The 7336-nt window shown below is 42.4% G+C and overlaps 1 pseudogene; it reads right to left on the reverse strand.

Annotated features, from left to right (window-relative positions):
* Positions 1 to 1663: 1663 nt before the first annotated feature.
* On the reverse strand, positions 1664 to 6406 carry LOC136481688 (disease resistance protein RPM1-like; annotated as a pseudogene).
* Between the last annotated feature and the right edge of the window lie 930 nt (positions 6407 to 7336).

Consider the following 7336-nt stretch of genomic DNA (forward strand, 5'->3'; position numbering starts at 1 on the left):
TGGCTGGTCGAATCCCTAAGCCCCCTCTCTCATCTATGGCACTCCATGATGTCTTACATTAATTTTTCAGATTGCTCTCCAAGCGTTGGGTCCTCTTCAGGTCAATTGATGAATTGAAGGTATGTGATTCTTAGTTGCTGTGTTATTGTTGTATGCCGTGAAGTTTATTGTCGTATGTTGTTGTGCTGTTGTGTTTAGAATTTTATTTCTTACAAGTGATGCGTGTGCATTGTAGCTATACAATGTCAGATCTTGAATCGGTCTCTTGTATAACTGAAGAAAATAAAAGAAGAAAGATGAGGCGGATTGTGTTGACAGAACTTTACTTTGAGTCAGTTGTTCTTGGGTAGCATGTCTTAGTTCGCAGAGGGGCCCAAGGAATTTAGGGTGCTTTAGTGATGATGAGCGCAGGCACAATACTAGGAAAGATTTATTCAAAGAAATGTACGATGGATTTGAAGTTACATGCTATGATAAGTTGCGTTTGACTAAAAGGAACTTCCATGATCTATGCACCATGTTGCGTGAGACATGTGGTCTCCATGACAGTGTATATGTGAGTGTGGAAGAAAAGGTTGCTATGTTCTTGCTAGTAGTTGGGCATGGTCTAAAAATGAGGTTGTTGCGTGGTGATTACAAGCGTTCTTTAGAGACCGTCAGTAGACACTTTTCTAATGTGCTGACAGCCATTCTATCTCTAAGTGAGGAGTTTATTAAGCTTCCTGAACCTTTTGTTCAACCACCTAATGACTGTCCAGTGTCTATAGTTACACAAAATTAATGAAAAATGCTAACTACTTAACACATATTTTGTTTTTTTGTCACACTTCTGTCTCACTTTTGTAGTAACATGTGCCTGTTATGCAGAGTAACAAGGCATCAGCTTGTTACAAGACCAAAGTAGTGAAGAATTGGGATGCACTCAGCACTATTTACTCATCTGATCATGCCAATGGGGAAGGAGCCAAAACTGGTGCTGAAAGTGCTCAAGATTCACTTGAACAAGCTGATGATGCATCCCCGGAGTTGCCCCAAAAGAGGCAGCGAACTGGTGATGCAATTCTCTGCATGCTTGGAGATATGAAGACCTCATTCAAAGATGCTTTGAAGTCAACTGAGCCATTACCGCTGCCCCATGTCACCCCTACTGTTGAAATCTTTGCTGCACGTCAAATGATACCAGATTTTGCTAGTTGTGTCATGCTAAAATCTTATGGGAAGCTAATCCTTAATGAGCGCTTATGGAGCTTCCCATGGCCATGAGGAAGGAATGGTTCTTGATGTTGAATGAGAAGGATGGCAATTGAGGGACTTCTGTCAACTTGTTGTCATGCAATGCTTAAGAACATGTTATCCTAATTAGGAGCTTCTGTTATGATAGACAAAAACATGTCTTGTCTGATTGTCGACCTATTTAGTATGTTGTAATCTTCTATGGGTACTTGGAAGCTACTGATCTCATGTTATTTGCAATATAATGGCTACTATGTTCATGTGCTTTCATTTTTTTCACTTTTTCATACCTCTCCAGCTATTTTGATCATTTTAATAAAGTTTTCCTGTTTTTATATGTGAAAAGTGATATATAATACTTCCAATATATCCACAATTTATGGAGACTACATTCTCATACATGTAAAATGTTGTATACTGTCTAGACTCTTCAAAACATAGAATTCAACAGTTTGTACATCCAAACAAGAATTGGAATTGGCTGCTACCCTTTGATTCTAACTACCAATTACATACACATCCAAACAACAACATTGGCATTGCAGGCCATTTCCATTTCCACTCAGATTTGGTATTCCTACCCCAATGCAATTCCTTCACCTCAATACCAACATCCAAACGAAGCCTAAGAGGAATCTCTCCGTTCTTTAGTGTGTACCCATGAAGAATTCATGCCCTTCCGGCCTTCCCTTCCCTGCTGAACGCATGCCCATGTGCCTCCACTATTGCTAGCTCAATACAAGTTCAGTAAGCACAAAACTGCACCACCAAAGCAGACCAACAAAGGCAGTAGCAACCTATGGAAATTAAAACGACCAACGAGATGATTGGGAGTGAAAGAATGTCGCTGCCACCCCAAGCCCGCCATGAAGCTGCAGAAAATCATACCTTGTACACGAACTCTGGGAATACCAGCTAGCATTTTTTTCTCTCGAACCGAGGATTTCTCCATTTCCATCACTGAATAACGGAAATGTGTCAGAGTTTTAGACGTTTCAGAAAGCAAAAAGAGTGGCCAGAACAAGCCTGCGGAACTAACAGAAAAGAAGGCCAACAGTTTCCAACAGCTACCAAGCAAGCAAACTGGAAGCACAATCTCAGCTTGCAACCAACCACCAACAACAAAAGTTTGAGACATAAGGACTATCACTCTCGCTGTCTTCAACTCGCAGGGTCTTGGTCAGCAATACCAGCTAGCATAAGCCTTCAGTCAGAGAATTCAGTCCCTTCTCTGGAAACAATTCTTTGCCTAAAGTTTTTCCCATTTGATATGATAATTAACTTTCTAATGTGGCTAATCTTCATAAGTTCTTCCATGCATTCATTTGCAATCTCTGTAAGCTCAACTTCAGTATTTTCCAAACGTAATTCATCAAGGATAGTAAGACACTTGATGCCTTCAGGGAGGTGGTTCAGTTCTGGGCACTGTACAAACCATAGCTTAACAAGGCTTCCCATTGCATCTTCTTCTATTTCAACTTGGTTGAGCTGCGGAGAATGATTGAGAAGAGAAGCGTAATTTCTTTCCGTCATAAGCCTTATAAAGGGTAATTAAACATAAACTATGCAACACCACGAGGCTAGGAAATGAATCCTCGTCAAGTTTGGAGGACATCAGATACAGTTGAGTGAGGTTGTTAAGGCACAACCAGGATGACAAAATATGATGCATCCGTTTCTTTTCCAGCTGCCCTGTCAGTCCAAGTTTACAAATAGTTTCTGGTAAAAAGAGTTCTTCCAGTGGCAATGCTTCATTTTCGTTTGACATAGTAATTGACAAACTGATAAGATTGCTCATCTTCAGGAGGGCATTTCGCAAGTTTAACAAGTGTCCACTTGTCACATCAACTGAAAATGTCCGTAACTCTATCAAAGCTGCAATGTCACATAGAATCTCTGAGCTAGCTTTAACATTTTGCAGAGCATGCAGTCCTGTCAGGTTCTTTATGCCCCTAGGCACCTTCACTCCACAATGATGCGAGAAAGGTCCTTCAGTGGCCTTTACAGTTGCATATAGGTATCTAAGCTTCTTTAGTTTAGCTACATCATTTGGTAAAAATAGCAGACAAGTACACCATGTATCCAGTACTTCTAAATTTACTAATCTTCCAATGGCCTCTGGCAGAATCTCAATTTCAGTATTTCGAAGACCCAAGAAACGCAGATTAACCAAGCTAAAGATCTCATTAGGTAACACGTTGATTTCAGTACCTTGCAGATCCAAGGTTGACAATAAAATTGAAGATGCAAGGATAGGCCTCAACAGATCAATAACAACAGAACTCGTAAAAACATGTATTGCACGGAGATGTATCGTACTTGATAGATTTAACAGTTCGATGTTAGTGCTCTGTATTGACAGTCTACGTGTTCGATGTACCAAAATCATCTCATGGCCCTCATAAACTTTACCGAAGCATTCTTTCTCTGCTTTGTCAATGGCAAGATGACGGATGACATCATGCATTCGGCAACATTTCACTCGTCCAAACTCATTGTTCATCACAACTTGTAGTAGGCTTCAGTTCACAAGATCATTCAAGTATCCCTCTGCCACTTGTTCTAGTGTTTTATTCTCCTTTTCCTTGATGAATCCAGAAGTAATCCAATGCCTGACTAACCTCCTCCTCTTCATTTCATAATCCTCAGGAAATAGTGCACAATGTAAGAAACAATTCTTCAATTCATATGGAAGATCCTCCAAGCTGATTTTCAGAATGGAATCAACACCAGGGATTGTATTTTTAACCGACTGCAGCTCTAACTTCTCATACAAACTTTTCCATTCAGTGTATGTTGGGGGTTTGCAGGACAGTAGGCGGCCTATGCATGCAATCGCAATAGGCAAACCTTCACACTTTTGTAAGAACTTTGTGGCCAAATCCCATAATTCTTCAGGACACCTTTTATCATCATTGTTCCAAAAAGCTAACTTGCAAAATAACATACAAGAGTGATGGTCTTGCAGCGGTTCCAGCTTAATTTCACAATTACCACTTGCCAAAGATGCAACTTCAGATAATCTTGATGTGAGAACAAATCGGCTAGTACATTTAGCCGGAAACACAGGCATGATATTGTTTATCCACACATCTTGTTCCCACACATCATCCAACACCAAGATGTACTTTTTACCTTCGAGATGTTTACAGATGACCTCAACTAATCTTCTCATATCCATAATGCTAGAATCGATTGGCATGCCGAACTCTGTAGCAATTTTCTTCAGCAAATCCTCAACTTTATAACTCTTAGACACAGTTACTCATGCAGCAGCATCAAAATCCACTTTTACAATCTTATAGACATGATGAACTAAAGTAGTTTTACCTACTCCACCCATCCCCCAAACTGTGGTGATTTTGGTGTTCCTTTCATCCAAATCACCAACCAGCCACCCCTTGAGCTTGGTTGCATTATCTTCAATACCCACTAGTTCCTCTTCCCTTGCAAAACACAAAGCTTGATTGGTGGATCTGGTATGATGGTCAACGCTTCCAGCATGTCTCTCCATTCCTGGGATGATATAGTGGTCCCTCCTTTTCACAGTCTCTTCAAGCTCAACATTGATATCACGGAGCTCAAGACCTAGGCGGCGCCAGATCTTGACATGTTTGATCCTCTTCTTCATCCTAGTTGCAAACCCTCCGTGTTTGTCACCCTCAAACCTGTACATGAACTCATCAACAACATCCTCAATCCGGAAGGATAGTTCCCGGATATTCTTGATGAAGATGCCTGTGGTCTCATCAGTATCCATGAACTTCTCTGACTCACGAAGGTATGCCTTCATGCTCTCCAACTCACTCTCAGCTCTACGGATCTCGCCAAAAAGACCCTTTATGGCAGAAGCCTCCTTGTAAAGCAGGGATGCACCGTAGGTTGCTGCTTCTTTCGCCAATGCTGTACCTAGCTTGCCAATCAGTGCTCCCACAACAGTCTCTGCCATGGTGATTGCGTGCGCTTGCTTGAGTGCTTGGAGTCAGAAACTGTAACTGTGTGAGAACCTAAATCTCACAAATCAGATCAATCTTTAGAATTTGGTTTCTGGTCAACAGTCTGAACATTGGAACCAACATTGAACAAACTGTAAACTGACGAAATTTGATACCTGAATATGGGGATTTGTGGAAGGTGGAAATTCCAAGCATGCGGTGCAGATCTGGCCGTGCTAAAGCCACTGGTGAATGACGGTGGAGTGGGAGCAGTTGCAATCTGGGAGCAAGGATGCTGCAAGGCCCATGAACAGCGACCAACGAAGAACGAACTTTGGACCAACAAGAGAGATGGTTTTTGGCTTCTCGCAGCTTCGTGGAAGGACCAGCGAATAAACAAGTGACCGTTCAGAATGGCTATCTGACTTTGATAAAAGCAAAGTCAGAAATGAAGATTGCTGACTTCGCGAGCCCATGTCTGTGGACCTGACCACGTTCAGGACTTGTCTGCAAAACAAGTGCGCGCAGCGGAATTATACGGGATTATCCAGATGACTGAAGTCTTAAGGTTTCAATGAATATCCCATACAACGTCAAACGGCTCTGGACGAGAAAACGAGCACTAGCACATCGGATATTCTTTCTTCTTTTCTTTTTTTTTTCAGAAGCACACCAGAGAATAGCAGTAAGCTGTGAGACCAAAGGAATGGAGATACTCAAGATGCTGAAAAATTCAGCAAGTAGCAGCCTGAACGTCGGCGAGCGTCTCCTCCGCGGTCGAACTCTCCGCTGTATTCGCCTTGACATAATCGCCTGCACATCACACAACCATGAGAAACAGATCTTTGGAATTGCAGGGGTTCCGTCCGTGCGAGGCCCACCTGCTCATCGGAGAGCCTGCGGAGCTCAAGCGCGGCAGGAGGCATTCTCACCCATGTGCTGGTGCTGCATAGGTCAATTGAAGAACCCGCCTTGTTGGCGGCGGGACCGGTGGTCGTAGGAGGCGACGGCTGCGGCCTGCGGGTCAGGAGATACCATAACATGCGGCGGGTTTAGGATGGGGATGGGGCTGAATCGGCCGGAGGTGGTTTTGGATCCACTCATTCAGAGCGGCCGAGGGGCGGAGAGAATAGAACAACGCAGAACAGAGGTAACCGAAGAAGCGGAGGAGAGCGATGCGGTGGCCATGGAAGCTCGGAGCTCGGAGGAGAGGAAGAGCTCACATAGTCAAATGTGGATGTGGGTCCTCCTCCGGTTGTGGTTTGTCGTCTCGTTCGCTTGACTTATAAGTCGTGTTTTTTTTAGTTAATAAATATTATTTTTTTCTTACGATAAATTAGTTAATCGTACTTTCAGTCATTATTTATCAACCAAGCAAATAGGACATGTGTCTCTTACACTGCGACCCTACATGCAAGGGACAAGGGGGCCAGTGGGTTGTCACTAGCGAGTACTGTGATGGCCAAACAGTAAAAGAGAACTCTGTTGTCAGATCCTTAACAAGGCCCTGTTTGTCGATAACTAGCTTCGCAATAACTAAGGTTAGATAAAGTACGATAAGTTTGGTACCAAAATAGGTCTTTGATATATGGTGCATAGGGTTAAGAACAGGGCCGCAAATGGTACAAATATTTTCTAACCAACCGAAGGGAATCCGTATGAAAATCCTTGTATTTGAATCCGCACATTTATTATCTATACTGTATCTATATCCAAAAACTTAAATGTACCAATCCGTATTCACATATGATGGTATGCGACCGTATCCGATCCGTTTACACCCTTATCAATAAAAAGTTTGGCACGCCATAGTTATGGCATGAACCAAACACATGTTTAATAAACTACGGCGTGGCAAATTATAGTCATGAACCAAAGTACTAATTTTTCACGCCCTCTAAATTTGAGAGCAGAAAAGTTTTTTCTAAGACGAATAAAAGTCATGGCATAAATGTCAGTGATTGGTAAGGGTTCAGAGTTTGGGGCTACTAGAATTGGATTCCATCCATCACCCCCATCCCTAGTGTTGGGACTTTGGGAGCATGGAGTCCATTTAGACCCCTCTTCCAAATAAATACTTAGCCATGATAAAAACAGAAGCAAAGCGTGGAGGTAGAACCATAGAAGATGATGTGTTGTTAGTTGACCAATATTATCACTTTCGGAGT

The sequence above is a fragment of the Miscanthus floridulus genome, chromosome 9 (assembly GCF_019320115.1).
Source record: "Miscanthus floridulus cultivar M001 chromosome 9, ASM1932011v1, whole genome shotgun sequence".
Taxonomy (NCBI): domain Eukaryota; kingdom Viridiplantae; phylum Streptophyta; class Magnoliopsida; order Poales; family Poaceae; genus Miscanthus; species Miscanthus floridulus.